We start from the raw sequence: 26440 nt of genomic DNA, 5'->3' as shown, positions 1-26440 counted from the left end.
AGCGGGCTCCCAGTCTACTCAACAAAAGGTCAGACTGTTGAGAAGGTATTGCCCTGATTTCTTTTTAAAGCACTGCAGCCCCACTAGACACAGAACAGAAAACACAAAAAGAAAAGTCAATGACCAGAACCGTTGATCTGTCGACATCTACTTTGATAGACAATTACAAGTTAAAGAATAGAATTTATTTTTTTTTTATGAAAACAATGCAACTGGTTTTTGTCACCTCTGTTAGATGACAGCACTCCTGCAGGATATATGTTAACATAAACAACCACAATTCTCAGTTTAGCTACATTGGTTTATGAAATCGGGCTGGCAGTGAGAAATTGACCATGAGCTAAAGAGATGTCTACACATCAGCACTCATATAACGCCCGCCTTTGTCAATACAGCACACCTTCTATAGTGTTTGCCAAGGATTTTCCCCCAGCTTATTCACATATTAGTCTAATGTCCCAAATAACCAATCACACACATTCCCAAGATACTTGGCTTGGGTCTGAGGTGAGATCTTTAGTTACAAAACATGGCAGAGTGAGACAGCCCAGAAGGAATTCATATCTGTTCCCATGGCCTCCCTAAAGTTCCTGTGCTCTAAATAACTAAGTAGTCACTTACTGTCTTATATCTATGAATTGTCCTGTCTATGCCCTGTATCAGCATTGTCAGTCATACCTATCACGAAATAAACAATACAGTTCCTTGCCTGGGTCAGTATTCCAAATGCAAAGTTCTTGAACTTTTATTGCTCAAGCCCCTACCTCTCTGGAGCTTGGCTTATAGAGAAACAATTTCCCTTGCCACAGTTACTGTCTCATGTCATCTCATGAAACAAATTTAAGAGAGGCAAGGGTGGGTGAGTTAATAGAGACAGAGAATTAACCTTTGATAATACTGATAAATATAACTCAAGCATTTTCCCTTAAACTCAAGCTAGCATCCAAATTAGAATGCCTAAGTAGGTGGTAGATATACACCACTTACTAATTTAAATGTAACCCATTTGAATCTAATAAACTGTCTTCAGAATATTTAATTTTTTAATTACCGCCAAAGCTGACAACATACTTAGAAGAGCTTTGGACTCGAGTTTTCCATGGTACTGTCAAGGCTTTTCCATAGAAATACCTAAAATTGGAAAAGTATTTTCATACAGCCTATCTCCATAGAGTATCTACTTGAACTAGAATGTAAAATATCCATTTGAATTTATTTGTTATTTTAATTTTACAATGTTAAACAACTCCTGGGATAAAGCAAAAGAGAATTCCACATGCATTTTTCTGAGGGAGCCCAATGTTATTGACCATTAAATAACCAGTCCATCATTGTTTATTTGCACTCTAGAGATGGATTATTTCCTCTTAAACTGATCCTGACCTCATACGAATGCCCCTGGGTATGATTATGCATTAAATAAGAACAATAAGTTTATGAGGTAAGTTAAATGAGTTTTCTCTGAGTCCTTATTAATCTCTTGAGATATAAAGGGGATAAGGAAAAGAATGCCTGAACTACAAGGTGCCAAGCACTGTATGAGGTACTTTGCATACATAATCTCAAGTAACCTTCATAACAAGCCCATGGGATATATATAATTTTCCCCATTTTATATAAGGGGAAACAGACCTGGCAGAACTAGGTGAACTTGCTCAAGTTGGAGAGATTCAACAGAAGCAAAAACAGGACCTAAATTTAGTCTGTTGGACAAACACTGAAAAATGCCACCAAGCATTTTTTTTTTTTTTTGGCAAGGCAAAAATAGCAAATCAGTGACTTTCTGTTAGTACTCTACTAGACACTCATGCAGAAAGCAGTGTGCGAACCCTGCAAGAGGAATGAGATGCAGCCTCTGTTGTTACTGCAAAGATGCTCCTTTCTAAATTAACTTTTATTTTAACGAAACAGTCTTTCATTCAACAAATGTTTATGAAGCACCACCCTTGCACGAGCACTGTGTCACATGGCACAATGGAGAACAAATGAGATACGGTCCTCATGGAGCATCATATTATGGTGGGGAACATACAGGTGACACAAACTCATCTTCTTAAACTCTGATACATCTTGATAGAGATTATCAGAGGGCAAGTTTAGATTGGATGATCAGGACGATCTCAGGAAAAAGTAACAAGATGATTCCTAAAAACGAGAAGGAGTGAGCCCAGTGAAGAGTGGATGGCAGCATTTTGAGCAGAGGAAACAGATGAAAAGACGCTGAGGCAGAAACCGGTTGGCACATAAAACAGCTGAAAGAGAATGAGCGTGACTGGAGATGGAGTAAAAGAGAGGGAATGAGGGAAAGATAAAGTTGGAGAGGTCAGTCAAGGCTCTGTCATGCCCAGCCATATAGGTCAGGGTAAATGCTTTTTATTTCATCTAAAGTACAAAATATCCCAGCAACCTAACATTATATCTTAAAGAACTAGAAAAATAACAACAAATGAAACCCAAATTCAGCAGAAGAAAGGAAATAATAAAAATTGGAGCAGAATTAAATGAAATAGAGAACAGACAACAGAAAAAAATTAGTGCAACAAAGAACTGTTTCTTTGAAAAGATTAATAAAATTGACCAACCCCTGGCCAGACCCATTAAGGGAAAAAGAGAAAAGACACAAACAAAATAAAAAATGAAAGCGGAGAAGTTATGACCGATACCATAAAAATACAAAGGATCATACAAGAATACTATGAAGGACTAATGCCACCAAATGCAATAACCTAAAAGAACCAGACAAGTTCTTACAAATATATAACCTTCCTAGACTGAATCACAAAGAACTGGAAAATCTAAATAGACGGATCAACAGTAAAGAAATTGAAACAATCATCCAAAACCTGCCCAAAAATAAAAATCCAGGACCAGATGGCTTCACTAGTGAATTCTACCAAACATTCAACCATGATTTAATACCTGTCCTCCTCAAACACTTCCAAAAAATTAAAGAAGAGGCAATACTACCTAACTCATTTTATGAGGCCACCATTACTCTGATACCAAAACCTGGTAAGGATAACAGAAAAAAGAAAACTACAGACCAACATCTCTGATGAATACAGATGCAAAAATCCTCAACAAAATACTAGCAAATTGAATACAACAATATATTAAAAAGATTACATATCACGATCAAGTGGAGTTCATTTCAGGGGCACAAGAATGGTTCAACATATGCAAATTGATCAATGTGATACACCACATAAACAAAACAGAAGACAAAAATCACATGATCATATCAATAGACGCAGAAAAAGCATGTGATAAGATACAACATCCATTTATAATTAAAACACTTAACATAGGTATAGAAGGAAAGTACCTCAACATATTATAGGCCACATACAACAAACCCTCAGCTAATATCATATTTACTGGTGAAAAACTGAAAGCCTTCCCTTTAAGCTCATGAACAAGACAGGGACGCCCCCTCTTACCACTGTTATTCAACATAGTATTGGAAGTCCTAGCCAGAGCAATCAGGCAAGAGAAAGAAATAAAAGGCATCCAAATTGGGAATGAAGTTAAATTGTCACTTTTTGCAGGTGACATGATTCTTTATATAGAAAACCTTAGAGACTCTACCAAAAAACTATTAGCGATAAACAAATACAATGAAGTTGCAGGATACAAATCAATGTACAAAAATCTATTATGTTTCTATATACTAAAAATAAAATTTCAGAAAAAGAAATGAAAAGATAAAAATACCCCAATTCCTTTTGCAATTGCAAAAAAAATAATAAAATACCTAGGAATAAAGTTAACAAAGGATGTGAAGACCTATATGCTGAAAATTATAAAACATTGTTAAAAGAAATTGAAGAAGACACAAAAAAATGGAAAGATATTCCATGTTCATGGATTGGAAGACTCAACATAGTTAAAAAGGCCATATACAGATGTAATGCAATCCCCATCAAAATCCCAATGGCATTTTTTCAAGAAATAGAACCAAAAATTATCAGATTTGCATGGAATCACAAAAGACCCTGAATAGCCAAAGCAATCCTAAGAAAAAAGAACAAGACTGGAGGTATCATCACACTCCCTGATTTCAATTTATACTACAAACCAACAATAATCAAAACAGCATGGTAGTGGAACAAAAACAGACTCACAGACCAATGGAATAGAATTGAGAACTCAGAAATAAACCCTCATATATACAGAGGGTATATAAAATGTATATACATTTTAAGAAAGGAAAAAACTACTAAAATTACACTGATGGTAACCACTTTGAGCACCTCTTATAATTGCAGAAATCAAACGTGACTTGTATTCATCTTTTGTTATAGATATCTATTGAGTATTACAATTTTAATAGTTTTTTCCTATCTTAAAATGTGTACACATTTTGTTGTGGCAGATAATGTATTCATTTTGTATGGGCAGATAATTTTCGACAAAGGAACCAAAAATATACAATGAAGAAAAGAAAGCCTCTTCAAGAAATGGCACTAGGAAAATCGGAAAGCCACATGTAAAAAATGAAGCTAGACTGCTATCTGTCACCAGATACCAAAATTAACTCAAAATGGATCAAAGACCTAAACCTAAGACTTAAAACAATAAATTGCACAGAGGAAAGCATAGCTACTAAACTTATGGACCATGGGGTCAAAGAGGATTTTATGAATTTGACCTCAAAGGCAAGGGAAGTAAAAGCAAAAATAAATGAATGGGGTTATATCAAACTAAAAGGCTTCTGCACAGCAAAAGAAACCATCAAAAAAACAAAGAGAGATAATTGATAACAACACCTCCAATCGAATGGGAGAAGATACTTGATAATACCTCCAATAAGGTGCTAATACCCAAAATATATAAAGAACTCATACAAATCAACAACAACAACAAAACAAAACAAACAGTCCAATTAAAAAATGGGAAGAGGACCTGAACAGACAACTATCCCAAGAAGACAAACAACTGGCCAACAGATATGTGGAAAAATGCTCAACTTCATTAACTATTAGGGAAATGCATATAAAAATCACAATGAGATACCATCTCACAGCTGTTGTAATAGCTATTATCAACAAGACATTGTTACTGTGGAGCAAAAGGAACCCTCATACACTGCTGGTGGGAATGGGAATTGGTACAGCCTATATAGAAAACAGTATGGAGGTTCCTCAAAAAATTAAGAATAGAATTATCATATGACCCAGCAAGCCCTCTTTTAGGTATCTACCCAAAAAATCTGAAAACATTTATCCACAAAGATATATATATACCCCTATGTTCATTGCAGCATTATTCATGGTGGCCAAGACATGGAAACAACCAAAGTGTCCTTTAACAGATGATTGGATAAAGATGTGGTACATACATACAATGTAATATTAGTTGGCCATAAGATAATATTAGTGTGGCCATTTGCCACAATATGGATAGATCTTGAGATTATCATGCTAAGCAAAACAAGTCAGACGGAAAAAGTCAAGAACTGTATGACTTTACTCATATGTGAAATACAAAACTGAAAACAAACAAAAAAATCATAGACACAGACAACAGTTTAGTGGTTACCAGAGGGTAAGGGGAGAAGAGAGGTGACAGAAGAAGGTAAAGGAGGTCAAATACATGGTGGTGGAAAAGAGAACTGACTCTGGATGGCAATCACGCAGTGCAATATAAGGACGATGTACTGTAGAGATGTACACTGGAAACACATATAATTTTACTTACCAACCTCACCCCAATAAATTTCATGAAAATAAAAAACAAATGAAGACACTATTATAGCATAAAAATAGAATCCATGAATTTATTACTAGTATTCTTTTGTGTGGATGATAACTGTATATTTGTATTAATTGTCAGATCCAACAGATAAACCTGGTATCATGCTTGAGTTTTTTGATTAAATCCTGTGTTCTTCGAATCGCTAATGAAGGCTTGCAAGCATGAGATGGCATAATCACATTATGTTTTACAACGATTATTGTAGGTACTAAGTGGACAACTGATTAGAAACAGCAAAAGTGGAAGCAAGGAGGCCAGTTAAGAGGGCAGGGCAGTAGTTCAAATGAATGATGATGACTTGGACAAAGTTGATGAAATTAGAGGTGGATATCAGACATAGGAAGTGAAAATGACTAGTTAGACTTAAGGGTTGAGGGAAGAAGTCAAGAATTAATACCTGGCTTCTACCGTGAGTCACTAGGTGAATGGTGGTCCATTTATTGAGAGCAGCGTCAAAAGAAAAGCACCAGTCTGGAGGAGGTGGTGAAGAGCAAGATTTCTAAATGGCCTGTTTAGGTCTGAGATCACTATGAGACATCCAAGAAAAGTCAAGCAGCAGGTAGATACACGATTCTGGAGGTTAAAAGAAAGATCTGTAGCTTTCTGAATGAGAAGAGTCTTAGCAAGTCTTTTGGGGCCTGATGACTGGTTACTGTTGGGAGAAGATGCTCACAACCGTACACTGCTACTGCACTCGGTAATCATTCATCTAGAATAACCCCTTCCATGGGACAAGCCTCTGAACTACTCAGGCATACACTGCACAGCTTATTAATCCTACAGGGACCACAAGGGAGCGGTTCTATTTAAAATCAGACACTCCACAGATGCCTGGCTCAAGTTCAGTGATGTTGTGATTAGCGGGTAATAACTGCCCTTAAACTTTTTTAGAGTGAACTCACTGCTTTTGTGCTGCACAGGGCAGGACTCTAGAGTCCAAGCTAAATGTTTGTGCAGGTAGTCCCAAGACTCCAAACTATGTTTCTGAGGAAAACATTGCCTCTATCCCCAGGTCTCTTTGCTGCCTGTAGAAAAACGGATTGCTCTTCTATTTGACTGAAAATGTAAATCAACTTCCAAGTTTTCTTAACAGAGACAACTCTACGTCTTCCACACTATGTGATATCTGTGACATAGGGCTCTCCTTTCCTTACTTTTATCCATCAATCCATCCAGTATTTACTGAGCTTTGACCATGTGCTAGAATATCTGCACTGTAAGCATAGGAGAGGATTTAATCATGATGTTGCTACACTCAAGTACATGCCAAAGGTCCACTGAAGACACAGGCTATTTGAGTGGAAAAGTTTAGTGGATGTTAATTATCTATGTCTACATTGTACAAGTCCCTAGCTAAAATAAATGAGACCATTCAAGAGCATTCTTTCTATAAGAAGTATCCCTTTACTTCCTTTCAACCTGGCAAGAACCATCTCAGGTATCATTGATCGTTAGAACCTTCCCCCAACTACACACATTTCCATGATAGCGCCTTGCACACGGTACCCTAATAATCTGTTTCCCTACCCAAATTTCCCACTGGACTAAGTACTTCAAGGACAATTTCTTTGTTAATCCGCAGTGTCTGGCACAGTAAACGGCAAACAATAGGCACTAGGTGGATTGCTGAATAAATGAAAAGCAAACTAACTTGGACATACTGTGCTGTCTGAAAATATGTTCACTGATTTAGCATTTATGCTTCAGATATTAACAAAGTCTATACAGCAGAGACTTTTCGTTTCTTATAAAACCTCAGTCAATGATAGTATCTATTACTCATTACTAATTCTCAAATAAGAATTCATGGGGAAAAAATCTTCAAGTTCAATTCTAGCAATACTTCCCTGAAAAGAAAAATGATGTTTTGGGCATTCTTCTGACACATAGAGTAAACCATGGGAACGGAACCTTGTTTTATTTTTGTTGCCAGGAAATTCAGATCGGTATCAACAATAACAATTAATCTACCCCAAGTGTTCGTTACATTTATGGTTTATATTCTGGTTTTATTCTTAACTGTACTATTTTAGATTGTTTTTTAAATGTACTTTCCATCTCAGAACCATTTGAAACTAGAAGGTAAATAACAATGAAATACCAAGTTTCTGGGTACTTCACGGAGAAATTAATTATGGTTAAAAAATAGTCTGTGATAGTCTAGATATCTGAAGCTATAATTACAGATTAATTATCATATACAATACAGAGCACAAGGAAGGTACCTAAATCATTCAGAAACAAATAAACCCATGTCCTAGGAATGTAGTTTTATGATATCAGCTCTTGTCCCAAGTCAGTGGGAACAAAGAAAACTTGCAAAATGTCCTTCTTTCCCCCTATTATCCTCAAGGCTCATGTTGAGAAACCCACAATCATACGCAGACACACAGCAGTGAAGGTGAATCGTACCCAAACACACCTTATGTAATACAGCACCTCTGCTCTCGTAATCTCTAAATTAAAACTTCTAAGTATTAAGTCACCAGATTCAACAACAGAAACTCTTCTATTACATAACCATCTCATAGACATGGACTCCACAAGCCGAGTTGCTTATGGAAGCAGGGAAAAGTATGTCACAGGAGAAATAACTTACTTAGACAATGTTTTAGAGTTCTTAAATGATAAAAGAGCTTTTACTTTTTTTAATTTGTAGTAAAAATTATATATAAAATGTGCCCTTTTAATCATGTTTAAGTGTACAGTTTAGTAGTGTTAACTATATTCACAGTGTTGTATGACATATCTCTAGAACTCTTTCATCTTGGGAAACTGAAATTCCACCCAAACAACAACTCCTCGTTTCTCCCTCCCTGGAGCCATGATGTTTCACAGAAAGCAAGGAGATGTGATGGGTTGCAACTGGATGCTTGGGTAACGCAGTAGAAGTAAGGTCTGAGGAGGCAGCATGGGATTCACTCATTGGGCTCTGGAGTTGCATCAGCTGGGTTCCAACTCTGCTCAAGCACTTATTAATGGCGATCTTCTGCCACACAACTTGAATCAAAAAGCAAACTAAAATGAACAAACAGTCCAGACTTGAAAGAGCCAGTAAATGCAATTCCACATTGAAGGTCAGAATCAAAGCTAAGGGTCAAACACAACAAGATGTGCCATGTATTGATGGTCTGATGTGTCTCAGGCACTTCGGCTCTCTGCACACATTATCCAAGTTATTCTGCTTTATAATCTTGACAAGTAGGTATTATCTTCTCCATTTAACAAGGAAAGAAACAGAAGGACAGGGAGGTTAAGTGACTCTTCCACACATGAGAAAGGTGGCAAAGGCAGGCCTCAAAGGAGAGGTAGGTCTATATGACCACGCTCTTTCCATGATACTTAAGCTCTAGTGTTTCTAAAATATGACCTGTTTAAGTGAAGCAATCCAACAATTCTACCTGAATAACCAGAGACACACTCATCAGCATGGAAGGTGAAGTGAAAATGCACAGTAGTATTTAAGCTATTGATATTTTCAGACAGAATAATGGCATTTTAACAGTAGTCTTGAGTATCCTTAAAAATATGAAATAGAACCACCACCACACCCCTCAAAAAAAGTTACCGAGGCAAGTCTATAGATAGTCAGGTACTCTCTCAATTCACTAAATACTTAATAAACGCCAATTAAAAAAACACACAAATGAAGGTGGAAATACAAACACGAGGAAAACGCAGGCTTCAATGAAGCAGAAGGACAGAAGGTAAGTTCACCAATACAAAACAAAACCTGTTACATAACCTACCAAGCCTCAGAGAAACAGCCATTACTTTTCTTTATGGAAAGCAGGACATGCTATGGGCTAGGCTTGAACGTGTGGAGAGGGCAGTAAAGAATAGCATTTAATGACATAATATGATTTTTAATATTTGAGCTCTGGAGATGGGCCACCTTGGTTGCCATCCTAACTCCACCACTCATTAATAGTGCAAACTTGGGTAAATTACTTAAATCTCAGTTTCCTCACCTGTAAAGTGGAGATGATAGTGATGAGAAGGATGATGATGGTAATGATACTACCTGCCTCATAGAGCTTGAGAAAAATTAAATTTGGTAACACATGTAGCTAGCACAAAGCAGGTATATGGAAAGCACTCAATATGTTAGGTCTTATTATTCTCATTATTTTAGATGAAGAGAAAGTGGAAACAGAGGTATGAATATAGAAGAGGGCAGAGGACGGGGAGCTACACAGAATAAACCTGAGGGTCAGGTGTGGGTAGTATGAGACCCAGTTAGAAAGGCAGGACCTTGGACACTGACCACGGAATTTTAAACTTACTTGACAGGCAGTGGGAAGTCACCAGCCAAGGAAATGTCCAGGAGAAACAAGCCTTTGAGAGACTCAAATCACACTAGGTAACGAGTTTCTCCTCTGTTAATCCTTCCCACATTGCCATGTTTTCCTCATACCATTACTAGAACATCAGGCTGAGTCACTTGACACTGAATAATGTACCAATTCCCCTATAAGTTCACTTTAAAATCGCAGCGTCTGAGGGCAGCAGGAGGGTGGTTCCAAACGCAACACCTGACCCACGCCGCCGTTCAACTAACGTCAAAGTCATTCCCTTCTATGACCTACATTCTAGTTCTAAGCAACTACCTGACATCCTACATTTTAATATCTTCCTAGCCTAGAGGATGCTGCTAAAATATATTCAGCCTCTTGCCCAGCACAGGACTAAGGCAGCCAGCCAAATAATTCCCCAAAGCGAATCATCAGTCAGTCATCTTTCATTGTCACTGTTATTTTTATTTAATCATTAAGGGTATTAATATCATTCATCGTAGCCAGTGAAGCCCACAACACGAGAAATGAGCCTGCTCCCTGATCAAGTTACATCTTCAAAATGAATTCTGACTGGAAAGCTGTCCTTTCTAGGGAACCTCTGAGAATAAATAAGACATACCTCTACTCTCCCATTCACAATTTTAGTTACAGCCTAGTTTCTTGGAAGGCTTTCTTTAAGGATTAAACTTAATATAAATGACTCTTCCATAACTTTTTAATAATCAAAAATTATAGAGCTGGAAGAGAAGCTTGTGATAAAGTCCTATGGTCTTCTATAGGTGACCAAACAGACGCAAAAAAACTAAACATAATATCTATATTCATACAACGGGTTATTACCAGTGATAGAGCAAAGAATCCAGGCCAGCAGCAGGTCTACGGCTCTCTTTCCGTTATAATGAAAGAAGGCTCATTTACAGCAGACGTGTGTGTGTGCATACATAGTGAACACACATACATGTATATTTGGAAAATCAAATCAGGTAACGCACGTACAGCAGTTGGCACGAAGTCCTGCACACAGTAAGCACTCCTTACCTGTGACATATTGTTACTCTTGTGTCATCATTTTAAGGACTATGTGAATGACTATTATGCTCTTCTACTTCAGGAAGCCTCCGTCATTTCCTGATTATACAAGTTTTCTTACACCACAATAGGAAGTGTCAGCACTTGCCACTGTCTCCATCATTCCTCCCTGATTTCAGGCTTTGTATTCATAGAACAACTCATTTTATTTGTGAAGTTATGAACCTCTAGAAAATTATACATTTTTACCAGTAAATACAAACTAAGCAAAGAAAGAACTTCCCAAAGTGTCATGTAAATTATCTACTGTTTTAAGTTAGTCACATTTTCACTACCTTTGCAAGAGGCAATGAACAAGTGTTGATTTACATATATATACATTTATATATAAATATGTATGCACTATATACATTTTTACATTATATATACATATATGCTTATATTATACAGAGGGTGCCAAAAAATGCATACACATTTTAAGAAAGAAAAAACTAAAATTGTAATACTCAATATATACCGATAATAAAAGATGAATATAAGTCATGTGTATATATTGTTTTGGCACCCCTCAGTATATATTCTTTATATATATATATATATATATATATATATATATATATATGTGTGTGTGTGTGTGTGTGTGTGTATATATATATATGTGTGTGTGTGTGTGTGTGTGTGTATGTATATATATATATATATATGTATGCTTATATTATTTCCATGTATTGTGGGGCCAGATTATCACCAATATGTATGAAGCTAGGTGGGAGAGCCCATCTTATCTACAGAACAGAAGGGCAGGCACAGCTATAGCAATCTAGGTGGGTTTCTCCACAGCCCTTCTTTTTATTACTCCCCATATCACTAGCTTAAGTGGTTCAATACCCAATAGATGGCAGAACCACACATCCCTCCTCTGGCCATCATGCCAACTCCTAAAATACAGATTATTATCATGTGCCAACACAAAGGGAATAATAGAAAGAAACACGCATTCAATTTCTTCCAAACCTCATATCTGATTGTCATTTGAAGTGTGATGCCTGATTCCTTGACATGTTCTGGAATTCAAACAGTTGTTTACCAACTGTCTGCCAACTGCTGTGCCAAGAGCTGTACCTCCCTGCACACTTCTGTGCACTGGGATGGGAGAGGGGAGTTAGACATGAGGCCACACACCAGATGCTAGGAAACTGCCTTATGGGCAACCATTTGACAATGTAATAGCCAATCTATACCTCCTCATTTGTAAAGAGCTGCAACTTGAAGGGCAGACTTACTGTCATAGGCAGAATAATGGCCCCTGAAGGCGTCCTCATCCTAATCCCAAGAACCTGTGAATATGTTTCCTTACATATTAAGAAGTGACTTGTGACAGACTGAGTTAAGAATACTGAATTGGGAGATTATCCTAGGCTACCTGGATGGCACTAATGCAATCACAGGGGTCCTTAAAGGTGGAAGAAGAAGAATTTTAAAAATGGGAAGTACATGTTGGTGAAGTCGGTAGCCTCACACATTGCTGTTGGGAAGGTAAAACGATGCAGCCACTGTGAGGGTGGTGGTTGTTCAAAAAGTTAAACAAAGAATTAACAGCTGACCCCTCAATTCTACTCCTAGGTATATATCCCCCAAAGAATCAAAAACAGAAATTCACAGATACCTGTATACCAATATTTAAAACAGCATCGTTCATAAAAGCCAAAAGGTAGAAACCACCCAAGTGCCCATCAACAGATGAATGGATAAACAAAATATGGCATATGTACCTGCAGCAGAATATTATTCAGCTATAAAAAGGAATGAAACTAAGCATTTTTATACATCCTACAATATGGATGAACCTTGAAAACATGTTAAGTAAAAAAAAGCCAGTCACAAAGGATGAATATTGTACAATTATACTCATATGAAATATCTGTGATACGTAAAAATCATAAAGACAAAAAACAGGTTAGAGGTTGCCAGTGGCTGGGAGAGTGTGGAATAGGGATTATTGCTTAATGGGTACTGACTTTCTGTTTGGCGTAATGTAGAATTTTTGAAACAGGTAGGGATGATAGTTGTATGACACTGTGAATTTACTTAATGCCACTGAATTGTACACTTAAAAATAGTTAAAATGGTAAACTCCATAGTATGAATATTTTACCACAATAAAAAACGTAGTTTAAAAAAATAGTAGAAGAAAAAGACAGAAGAGAGTCAGAGTGATACAATGTGAGACGAACGTCACCAGATAATGCTGGCTTTGTCAATGAAGAAAAGGAGCCACAAGCCAAGGAGTTCGGCCGCCTATAGAAGCTGAAAAGGCAAAGAAATAGATCTTCCCCTAGAGCTTCTAGAAAGAGTCCTGCTGAGAACTTGATTTTTGCCCAGTAAGACAGGTGTCAAACTTTTACCCAACCAAATTCTAAGATAATGAAATTGAGTTGTCTTAAGCCACTAAGTTTGTGGTAATTTGATACTGAAGCAATAGGAAACTAATACTCTGGCTGACAATATTTTGGTCCCCCAATGCATGGCTTCCCTCTACAAGTTTCTTTTCCACTACTCACTGCCAATGAGCAGAGACATGGTTTCCATTTTATATGTTGTAGATTCAAATTGATAAAATCCAGCACTTAATTTAATTACAGTAGGAAATGGAAAACCTTGGGAGACGAGATGATGTTCTAAGATTAAATTACTGAAAAATCTAAAAATAAAACTACCAGCTCATGAAAAAGACATGTTATGAAGTTAAACTCTACATCATCCACTCAAAGAAAATAACATTGGCACAATTTAGGTTTCACTGCAACGTGTGTTTACCAGCCTTGACGAACTCTGTTTCAAGATACCCATAGAGTGTCCCTACAGACAAGCCCAGCCAGCCAGGCAGGAACATTGGGAAACTTGCATGACAGGCCTTCTTCTAATGGGTGATAAGTCTTCACTGTTCTGTTCCTAGTTTCTCCTCCATTAGCCTGACACTTAGCTTTTTTGGCCCTCACAGTTATGGAAAAAAACCATCAAGTACCCTGTTGTATATACATGAACAATATCCTGGTATGGAAAGCATGTCTTTAAGTATAGTTGATTACATATCAGTTAATTCAAAAAAGCTGTTACAAAACAAAATGAAAAAGAGAGAATATAAAACTTGGATAACCAATTTGAAGATTGTAATAACTAATTCAAATAATTCATGAGCAAAAAGAAATACCCTTTATATTATTGTTTTGCAGTACTGTTTGAATGCCCTTATTTATTATTAAAATATCTTTCTGAGTTTAAAGTAAAAAAAAAAAAAAAAAGCACTACTTTAATGCCACTGGTATTTTTGTGGCCAATACCAACCATCAACAAGTTAATTCAGACACAATGTCAAGGGAACATTTTTATAGTATATTTTTTAAAGTGTATAACTCCTTAAGATGTCATAAAAACTGAAGAATTCCCCCAAGTAACTGACATTAAGAACAAAATGATTCGACAACTTCAAAATTTTTTTGAAGGGACCACCGGCCGCATTCTATTTTACCAATTTATCTTTCTGTTCTCACATCACTGCATGTTCTAGGCGGCAGGTCCCCTTTACAACCCCAGCCTCCAGCGAAGAGCCAGACACTCAGGTGGTGCCTAATAACTGTATGCTGCATTCTCCACAGCCACACGTTACATTTAAATAAACTAAGGCCATCCCCCCAAAATGTTTTATCTTCTTTTAAACAAATAAATTAGGGCCACATGAAAAGGATCATATTTAGCCATCGTCTATTGGCAGAATAAATATTATACAAATATTAACAGGATCTATTTCAATTCTGTAAGGTCAAAATATACACAAACACAGATCTGTTCTTTCTCCTCTCCAGAATGTACTTTCTCCTCTCGTCCTCTAGCTAGTACCTGAACTGTCCCGCCCTCCAGCCCCCGCTCCATCCTTCTCCTTCACCAAAAACTTCACCTTCCCTAGGTCCTGTGTATTCCTTGTATACCATGCTTCGAGTTACCTTTGCTATGTGCTATCTTCAATAGCACTTGTTTGGCGGACTAAACGTGATCACGTGTGTTGTTCTACCATTTCACATGTGTAGGCTTTTTTTCTCCAATGAGAGGGAAAGTTCTCTGGCATACTATATCTTCTATAGTACTCTGAACACAATAGGCAAACAACACACATTTAATAAACGTTCACGAGTTAAATAAAATCTCCCACAATACCAGCAAGACCAAAACCTCTGATGTTTGGTGCATGGTAATTTAGATTTTATACAATGGAAAACAATTATGCAATGGAAAACAATTATGATATTAAATAATACAGTACATAGTAAACAGCTGAACTAAATCATGTATTACAAACCCAAACCCCTAGACACCTCGGTAAGCGGTATCTCTTGTTTGGGGTATAGGTTTTCAATCTTTGTTGTTTCTGTCTAGGAGAGTATTACAGTTCGTGTGAAATAAAATCCATGTCATTTTAATTACTCCTGGTTTTATATTCTCACACTACAGTGATGTGTTCTTGGCATAAAGTGCTACCCAAGTGTATGATCAGGTCTCAGTCTATTATAAAATGAGGAAGAATGGCCACATTTGCAAGTGTGCACCAAGCAAAGCAACAAGAACAAAACACCTTCCAGAGAAAGCAAACACCTCTATTTACAGAAAACGAATTTCTGGGAAGCAGGCCCCAAGGGCGCGCACTGCTCAATTTTAAATGCTGGACTTGGCCATGTGCAAGAAAAAGGAAAGAGAAAGCACGCAAGGAAGAGATGAAAAGGGGGTGGGGAGATGGAATCTGACCGTGTTGATTCGCTGTGCTTCCCAGCTGGGTAAACCACAACAGTAGGCCTGGGGGACGTGACCCTGGCTGCTGAACTCAGTACACCCACTCGGTATGTTCTGGATGTAAACACTTTTCTGTTTCCTACAAGGCACTGTTATGCTTCTCCAAGAGAGCTATAAGTATTTGGGAAAATGCCAAAATACTACAGTGGCCATTTAATCTTTGCATTCTTACATTCTGTAACAACTACTCTCCTTGGTCAAGAGATAAACCATACCCAACTCACACAAACCAATTTATCATACTGCAAACTAAACCTCAAATTCGAGGCCTAAGGACCCCAGGGATAATGCAATACAATTTATCCAGCAGTAACTTCAACCCAGAGTTTGCCAACTTGTAGTGTGCCTCTGATTTGGATGTCTTCTTCCCCAGAGAAATTCACCTCCAAGTACAAATGAACCACTGTTTGATATTAAGCTTGAAGGTGAAGTGACAGATTAAAGAACATTTCCAATTTGTGACTTAAAAACTACGTAGTACTTACTCTACTTCCTAAATGAATCTTTAAAACTAGATCCTGAAGTACAGTCCTCCACACACTTTTCTATCTCAGGCGTCTGTTGGCTTAGTGCTGCTGCAATGTTCCATCGGAGTCAGCGGGCCCACTGACAAACAGGTCCATTCATTTCCCCCTTCTCTCTTCTATACATATATTTATAAATGGTAAGCACAATATAGTCTCTGTTATTCCATATGGTTGGCAATAGAGACACTGTTTAATAGAGAGGTGCCACACATACCATGCATGATTTTCAATGACTAAGACTTATCAAAATATATTAACAGAAAAGCCGTATTATCGTAACTCCATCTTTCTTTAATGATTCCGAATGAACTCCAGGATTTTACAATGTTTTCTGGTCATCCCTATAAATTACAATGATAAGCCTTGTGGTGGGAATCACCGAGGCTTAGGTTCAAATTCCAGTTTACTAGCAGTTCATTTTGGCAAGTTAACTAAATCTCAGTCTCGGTGTCTTCATCTGAAAATGAAGACAAAAGAACCTCCCTGTTAGAGTCACCATGAAACACGCACCTCTCGCGGCAGGAGACACATGTATGGCACTGTGGTGTCTGCAGACGCTGTGGTTGGGGACACAGACCAGTCTTCAGAGTTTAAAAAAGAAATGAGTTTTTATCCCAGAACTAAAACAACTTACTGTATGTTCACTAGCAAGTCACTTGACTTTTTTTTAACTTTGGTTTCCATACCTGTAAAATGAGGCTCCCACCTACTCCAGGGGATTTCTGGAGGGGCCTTACAGAAGAGGCGTTAGTTATACCGTGGGGCTGCTATGACAATTAAAAATTAAATGAGTGGACACATGTAAGGTGCTTCACTGAGCTCAGTGCCTGTCACAATAAGGGTTCAATAAATTTGAGCTATTGAGTACCAGAATCCAATGCAACCAAACTCAAGAAAGAGGAGGGGTGAAAGATACGAGCATCTTAATTTCATTGAGAGCTTCTCAAAAGCACACATAGAAAAGAATTTCTGGTGCTATAAATACAGTGCATGTGTAGCTAACGGTCCAAATGATGAACTTAAGAGACAATGGCTAGATCTGTGGTTTCCAAACTAAGTGCCAAGACACCTCAACACACTATGGTGAACTCACAGGGAAATTATAGGATTATTTTCAATTTTCAAAAGAATCAACAAAATTCTAATCTGCTGACACCACGCAAATTACCACCCTGAAGTAGTTCACAGTTTTTACATTACCTTGCACTACATTCCTGTCCATGATAGCTTACCTTTGCAAAGTTGATTTTTTTAGCAGTTGATGTGATAAAAAAGCAAGTAACAGAAGAAAATAAAAATTGAGCAGGAAATGAGGGTGACAGTATCGAATCTGAATTCAAGGTTTGCGAAGTAGTGGAGTGCCTAATAGGTGCACACATAAATTATTTAACTGATTTTTTAAAGAACAGGGAGTGTATTTTTCTTTCATTTATTTACATGTAATATTTTTTCAAACAGCCTAAATTATTAGTACATAAATACATATTTAAGTTGTTTGGACATAAATAGCTAACAAATGGAGCACTCAGATATTCCTTTTGGCCGAGGGGGTGCCACGAAATACTACAGAGACACTAAGGGCACTGCAAACTAAGAAAGTGTGGAAACTTCTGGTCTAGATTATATCCTCCTCCTCCTCCTCCACCACCACCACCACCACCACCACCCGCCCCCAATCGCACCCAATATTACTGCTTTCTGTAAGTATTCAAAATGAACCTCTATAAAGAATTTTAACCTTTCATTCTAAGCCATATATGAGAAATTATTGGAAGAATTGGATGAGGGTGATATATTTTTCAACCAGATAAATTTTATCATAAAAAGAGATTATTTTGCTAAAGGTTCCAAGTAAACAAAGTGGCACATAATATGCAGCACTCTAATCACCTAGTAAACTTCAGTTTAGATAAAATTTTTTCACATGTGAGTCCTAAAGAAATCTTTCAGGCTAAACAAGACACTGTGCTTCAAAACCATTTGATAGAACTTAGTTTTGTAATCGAGTATTATTCTGAAATCCCTGTTGTCCTGGCATAATTAACAGAGCCTTTCACTCTCAGAATTATTCCAATTTGGATGATTAGTTATACAGCCATCCTACCTTAAAGGACAATTACATGCTCAAGAAATTAAGATAGGAATGTCTACTAGGCACTAAGCAAAAATTATGCTGGGTTGCAGTTTTTAAAAAACCCAATGGCAGATGCTCAGAGACGAGGCTGAGACTAGATGACCCTTAATGTCCTCCTTCTAATCTTGCAGTACTGTGACTCTGAAGTCACCAGTTAGACAATGAATCAGCACTTCTCGCAGACAAAGCTACTGATGAGCTAGGCTCTGCACCTTCCATACGACATGTATGTTTCCAATAAGTTGTTCATAATTTGTAATCATTAATGGTAATAACCTGGCTTTACTTATTTAAGAAGTATAAAGAAGAAAATACCATAAGAAAAGTCATTCATGAATTCTAAATTCTCATTTGCTCAAGTGTTTTTCATATTTCATTTTAAGATAGCTACAGTTGGATCTTTTCACTAATTCAACCAATTTTTTTCTTGTAACCATTCAACTTGCCACTACAGCAAATTCTAACTGCTTTTTTCATACAAAAACACACTTCTTATATATCAATACTTTACTTTCTTTCTAAGAAACTCAGTGACTAGATAGATTTCATGCTGTCTCTCATTCATTATAAATTAAATACGCAAGATTTTGTCTTTCTCTCTGTCAAAACCTCTCATGCTTCAGGGTAAAAAAAAAAATCTTCTGACTTAATCAAATACAGACTCCTAAAGAAAAGCACATTCATGCCTGACTTTCCATAACATCCAGGACAGAAGTACTACAAATAATTTCAGCTAAATAGAGTGAAATATCATACAATATCCTCACACAAATTCTGAAGAACTATGCTTCAAATATGATGGTATTTCAAGACAAAATTAATTCACTGGTTTCACCTTTGCATTTTCCCACACTATAGTACTCTCTACATTTAAGGTCTAAGATGTAGGTAAATGACAGCAGCATTTCTCCAAGCATTCTCAGAGATGCGTCAGATGTTCTCAGATATGCATCGTCCTAGGCCCCAGCCCAGGAGTACCGACTCAAAAACTCTGGGATTGAAGCCCAGGAATTCACATCTCTTACAAATCTCTGGGGAAATCCTTATGTACATAACTTCTGAGATCTACCAATTAAAAGGTGCTTCTGTCCATAAGAGATAGGCCTACATTCAGTCAATAACTCAATTACTCATTTGTCACAATTTTGATTATATATATATACCTAACATGAGAAAAAGGTATGGAGAGACATGCACAGGACAGATTTTAAAGAAGTCTTTCTGTGTGTGGGTAGGAGGAACCATGGGAAAGGAAATACAAATCAGAAATGGACAAACTACTCCTCACTGGGAAATGTATGCAAAACAGGTCATTTATCAAAAACGAGGGTAGAAACTCAGCTGCAAAGGACCATGTTAGCTCTAATTTTAATGATTTTTCCTTGTACATTATAATACTTTCCCACATTTGTCTGATCCTTAATAAAGAACTCCATCATCTCATTCCTATCTGTAGTTCCCTCCTTATTCAGTTCAGAATCTATGGTCCTGGTAAATGATATTCTTGATAACGCATTAAAGTTTCTTGCTCCATTAGATGGCTTTTCAGCACAGTCTTCTGACAAACCCACAAACCTAGACAAACTTGCTTACCAAATCTGCCCATCTCAGTATGTAAGCAACTGAACATTGTTACAGAGTACGACCAACAGGCCATCTGGTCTACCACAGAGTGACAATTCCCAGTCTCAAATGTTCCTCAACACTGCCCAGACAGCCGTCTTCATTCCTCTGGTCACCTCACTCTGCATACACTCTACATCAATCCTTTTCCAGTCTCTTCAAACCTCCAACCTCCATCCTCTCTCCTTGCTCCCTCTTGAATCTAGCCTCACCCCCTATACCTAACAAAGGAAATGAACACCCTCTCCACTTCCTGCTATGAAACTTACAGACCAACTACTACCCATCTGTACCTTCCTCTATCACTCTCCTCACAATAAAATCAAGGAAGTAGCTCTTCCTATCTTTGGAGACCATTCTCTCCTATGTTCTCTATTCACTGGGCCATTGTGAAAAATAAAACATTATAATGTGTATATCGCGAAGCATAATGTACAGCACATTAAAAAGCATTCACTAAATAGTAGCTGTTTTCACTATGAAGTTTTCCATTAGAGCTTTGTCCAAGTGCGCGTTCCAAGGATAAAACAATCAATGCTATATTTGAATAGGAAGAGAGAATCACATAAGCATATACTTCCACTTAAAATTCTCACTGCCACTACTTTCTCCCAAACCTGGGTAATAACTTAAATATTCACCGCCACAAGAAAAACTTACCTCTTAGACTCGTATGAGAAACAAAGGGGTAAAAGTTAAGGCACCAATATTTTCTTGCCTTTTTCTGATTTTAGAATTACTCAGACCTACTTTTAAGTGGTGGAGCACAATGGTGAAAACTATTAGGATATGTTCCTTTCCATACTTGCTACAATACACTCAGTTACCACTTTCTCTTTCAGGAAACTATAATTTATGACATTTAAATGGACTAGAACATTTGGATCCCATTCAAAGTGTATACCATCCCTTGCTGCCAATATCTAAATCACAGGGTACACAGGACTCCATTAGAGAAACAGTACAGTGTGCACATTCACCAGACCCACACAGTCATCTTCCTTCTAGATGGAGGAACATTAGCGATTGATTCCAGGAACACAACCAGGCTCTTTGCTTGTTTCAATGTAAATATTCCTAAAACGCTCTCACTCAAAACCCTAAGAAACCCAGGGAACTTCGCTTCTCAGCCATCACGGCAACTGGCTGATTCAGGTTGGATCCTCTGTACAGCCTGTCTTTCAAGATAATTTTCACAAATAAATAGACCCTTGGTTACCAGTTCCATCAACTCCTCTGGAGGCCTCGATATCAGCTCCAGAATTACGCTTTTAAGTTAGAAGACAAGTCTTTTAGACAAATCGAAGCTAAATTTTCAGAGCTACTACTTAGGAAGGTCATTCTTCAAGTTTCACTGACTGTAGATAAGAGCTCCCTTCTTTCGCTACCCCCTCCCCCCAAGTCATTTTATAAAAGCAATTACATTCTTACACCAACAATCTAATAAATCTAATAAGGACAAAAATCTCAGAATAAAACAACAATCCCTAAATTAAATAAATTTAGCTTTGAGAAAACATTATTATATCATGGACTTCTATTTAGGAAATGCTGGCCCACATGGTTTGATTACAGGGGCACCAAGCTGTTTGTATTGCTCACAAAACTCTTAATTAAAACTGTAGAATGTTATGAACTGTCAAAGATTTCATATAAGAATCCAAATTTCCATCTTCTCATGAAAATCTAGAAGGTCTGGCAACACTAGCCTATCTTGCTGGTGTGGGCTAAAGCTCAGTGGTGCCTGCCCACCCCTCGGTTAGGGCATTTCCTCTGGCTTGTCCAGGCCCCACCACCCATTTCTGTCTTAAATCCAGGCAGATTTTACTAATTTGATGGACCTGACTTTCCCCTATGGCCTTCTGAGTTTTGACCCGTTTTAAGGCATTGCTAGGATCCTGAGATACGGCAGAGGGTAGATGTACTGGAAGCAGTTAGCAACTGCTGATTCTTCAGCAGAATAAATCTCCAGTGGTTTCTGAGAAAAGGGTTTTGAGGGGGTAGATGAGAAGTTTTAATTAACCAGGTGCTGGGGACCTAAGTAGAAAGGAGAATAAAACAATACATTTTACCTCCCTCACCCCCAAATTAATTTAGCCTGGGGCCAGTCTTGTTTTCCTTTTCGATGAAAGTCATATTGTGGAGTGAGAACCAGACTGGTTTCTTAATCTAAGTTTATCCAAGAAGACAATTTAGTCCTCACTCTCCTGCTCTCTTGGTGGGCCAAAACATCCAGCGATCCTTATCGTGATTTATCAGTTGTCTTCTGGGTGTTGCCTATAACAACATGTTGTCTTCAGAGCTTCCCCACCCAAGTAGTCCTGCTCTGAAGTCAGGGCTGTCTGATTCACTGTTCCGCTTTTATTAACATTGGGTGAGCTCTGCTAAAGTAAACGCAACATTGCATCAGAGGTCAACGTTCTATCACCCGACAGTGCAAAAGAGAAAGCAGACAGAGTTCCTCCAGGCTGAAGAGAACATGAGAGTGAAACTCAGACAAATTCCTTAGTGAATCCAGAGTTAGGTTTGGGGCAACACAGTACAAATTAAGTCTCCAGAAACCAATCCAGGAGAACAAAAACACCAGATTACCAAAATAGCAAAGATAAAAAGTTATAACTCCATGCACTGCTAGCTAATATGTGAACACACGAATGTGTTTTTTGTGGATCATACATGTGCTAAGGTTGTGCCACAGAATTACTTGCTGGAATCACAAGCCTGGAACACTGACGGCCAAGTCGGCCAACCATCGGCTGGTAAAACCTATTCACACCCAAGCTTCCTCATATAGATTAGAACCCACTGAGGCTTGAAAACCCACTTTCCAAAAGCCTGTACTTGGTCCTGAGTGACGTATAGCAATGTCAGGAAACCCTTTCACAAATTAGATACTTTCTCACTTCTCTCCATTCTAGTGATTTCTTTGATGTAGTTTTTGGGTGGCCTTGGTTATTAACTAAGTCATGGTTATAAAAAGTTCTAGAGCTGTGTTATATAAAGTCCTAGATGCTGGGAACCTAACAACTCCAGCTATCCTCCCAAATAAGCCAAAGGTCTGCAGAGAGAGGGAGGCCACGCTTCAAAGCAGTCGTTCTCAGGATGCCTGACCATCAGTAGGAAAATCATGCCAGTGAGAATTCTGACTATTTATTTGTGCATTTCATTTTTCTGGCGCTTCAACAGCTTTTTAGCTGTGAATTCCAATGAGCTTGAAGGGAAATCCTGAATACTGAATGAATCTCAAGGATCCACACTCTCATCACTAAGACTTTCCCCATGGCAGACTTTCACTCTCCATCAGTCTTAATGAACACAGCTTAACAAGCTCCCAGAGAAGAAAACCTGTTTGTTAACTCGCAGGTTTTCTATTTAAAGAAAGCCATTGGCCCTTCCCATCGTGCTCAGGTTCTAAATAACCAAAGACCTTTCTTTCCCTCATGCTGGTTGCCTCACAGAGAGCCACGTATTCACCATGTAGGCCCTTATGTTTCCAAAGATGCCAAATTCCTTCCCTAACTGATTAAGGACCCACTGGTTCTCTTTCTGAAAAGGGACCATTTGCTATATTTTTAATAATTCACATAAATGGTAAGGTCGTTGGACATTTGGATAAGTTTCCCTGTTTGTCTTCAATTTTTTTCTTTTTTTTTTTTTTTTTAATGATCTCCAAAACTCAGTATTCTCAAGATTTTAAAGAAAAAGATGGGGGAAAAACAAAAAAACTCCTGCTATACGAACAGCAATATATTTTCCAAAAATTATGCAGAACAATAAAAAATAAGTCACACAAAAGCCAGCAGCAAAATTTGAAGAAAAAGAATGAAATGCAGATCTGTAAGACTCATGTAATAATGTTATATGTTGTGACAACATAGAAATGATACAACTTTAAAAAATGGAAAAAGGGAGAGAGAAAGAGGAAAACGCATTAAGCTCATTGATTATTTTACAGGAAATAGGTAAGACTTAAAGAATATCATTAAAACCTGACAAACCTGATAATATAAAGTTAAGTAAGAAACCAGTGGCTGAGGGCTTTTTGAAAAAACAAAGTACAAAGGTAACCACTAGAACAGAAATTCAAACTTTCCAAAATACCAAAAATAATTGTTTAATAAATTAAAGATCAAAAGCAATACATCTCATAGAGAAGCACAGCAAATACAACAATTCTTTTGCAATAGTTCTTTATAGTATGGAAAGTGTAAAAACACTTATTGTATGCTACCTGGTAATGCAGAATACTATGACAGCCCACAAGCTTTGTGCTCTCTGCACACGTCCTGTATGATGTCCTCCTGGGCAGGAATCATGAATATGATAGAAATTCACACCCATGATTGAGTTACATTATCTGGCAGAGGTGGGGAGAGATTGTCCTGCGTGGTACTTATCTGATCAGGTAAGCCCTTTAAAGAGTGTCTATTGTCAGAGAAAACGTAGCCAGAAAAATTCAAAACCGGAGAGACATTCTCCTGTTGGTCTTGAAGAGGCAAACTGTACATTGTAGAGGGCCATGTGGCAAGGAATGGTGGGCAGCTTCTAAGAGATGAGGGCTTTAGTCCTACAGTCGCAAGGAACTCACCAGTGAGTGAGCTGGGAAGAGGACCCATGCCTCCGATGAGATCACAGCCCCAGCTGATGCCTAACCCCCAGACCCAAGGAAACTGTGAGATAAAAAAAGTTTGTGTTGTTTTAAGCCACTGAGTTTATGGTAATTTTTGTGCAGCAACAGAAACCTAATATACCAACTTTCATATAAAAAAGGAAGAAATAAGAAAATATAAGTGTCTACTGATTTGTGCAAAGGAATTACCAGAAATAACAGTGAAACTCAAAGGATTCTTTAACCCTGAATGACTCCCTTGTTGCCTCTTAGTATTGTTTTTCATAAACGTTTTTCCTAAAAGAACTCTGAATTCCCTTTTACATTTACAGGCTTTATAGAATAACAGAAGTAGTAACCAGGCAGCATAGCCAAATAAGATGTTCCAATGCAGAATTTCCAGGTGTTAGATGTATTCATGAAGGCAAATTTTTCCCTTCTGTTAATTAAATTGGGCTAAAAACAAAAGAAGCTTATTTCACTTAGCATAATAATCTCAAGATTCATCCATGTTGTCGCAAACGGCACTATTTCATCTTTTCTTATGGCAGACAGAAAAAAGTCAAGAACCATATGATTTTACTGATATGTGGGATATAAAACTGAAAGGAACAAGACAAACAAACAAAAACTCATAGACACAGGCAATAGTTTAGTGGTTACCAGAGGGTGAGGGGCAGTGCGGTGGTAAATGAGGGTAAAGGGATCAAGTATATGGTGATGGAAGGAGAACTGACTCTGGGTGGTGAACACACAATGTGATATACAGATGATGTATTACAGAATTGTACCCTTGAAACCTTTGTAACTTTACTAACCACTGTCACCCCAATAAACTTATATCAGAAAAAAAAAAAGAAGCTGACTTTGTAGGAGTGATTCCCATGTTCCGAGTATGCTGAGGGTTCCGTTTGCTTCCATGTGGACTCTACTTGCGTCCACACACACTATTTACAACGTAATAGGTATACAGTAAGTATCTGTCAAATGAATACAGTCTGCAGGGTCCTGATCATGTGCTTTCAGAGCCAACAGCCCTAAAGGTACCAGGTCACTTTTCTAACAAACTGACAACCTAGGATTTACTTTGACAACAGCCAAGGGACATGGAAAAGGGCCAGCACACAACACTTTTCATTTTGAATCAAATTTAAAGAAAAACCTGAAATCATCATGCAATTGTTTGGGAAAAAACAGTTTACCTCAGCGATGTTAACACCTTTCCAACAATTGTTAATTAAACCAAAATGGCATTTCTCAGATCAAATTAATATTGTTTCTCTCTGAAAGAAGAAAAACTAGTAGCAATTTAAGACATTTTCATTTAATGCCAGGTGTTTCTTACACCAAACTTAAAACACTACTGAACCCTGAAAAACACAATTACACATCAACTCTGAAAACACTGCAGAATTATTATTGTGGTGGTAGTTCCCCTATATTTTGCTCCCATCTCACTTTGTGCAGTTTATAATCCTTGTTTTACAATCGGGCTATATTCGATTGTGTTTTTTTATCAGCTTTGTCCCTAGTTACTAAAAAGATACTTGTTATTTTGGGTCAGATCCTGAGGGTAAAATAGGAAGGACAATAACACAGAGGTCAAAGGCCTTTTATAATT

At 37.6% G+C, this 26440-nt stretch overlaps 1 protein-coding gene across 12 annotated transcripts in view; it reads right to left on the bottom strand.

Moving 5' to 3' along the window:
- Positions 1-26440, bottom strand: part of FMNL2 (formin like 2) — a 281040-nt gene that overhangs the window by 118472 nt on the left and 136128 nt on the right. The window lies entirely within an intron of this gene.

The sequence above is a fragment of the Rhinolophus sinicus genome, chromosome 17, assembly GCF_057876585.1.
Source record: "Rhinolophus sinicus isolate RSI-liver-muscle chromosome 17, RSI-T2T, whole genome shotgun sequence".
In the NCBI taxonomy this organism is placed as follows: Eukaryota; Metazoa; Chordata; class Mammalia; order Chiroptera; family Rhinolophidae; genus Rhinolophus; species Rhinolophus sinicus.
The sequence above is the reverse complement of the archived record's forward strand: the minus strand, read 5'-3'. Positions and strand labels throughout refer to the sequence as shown.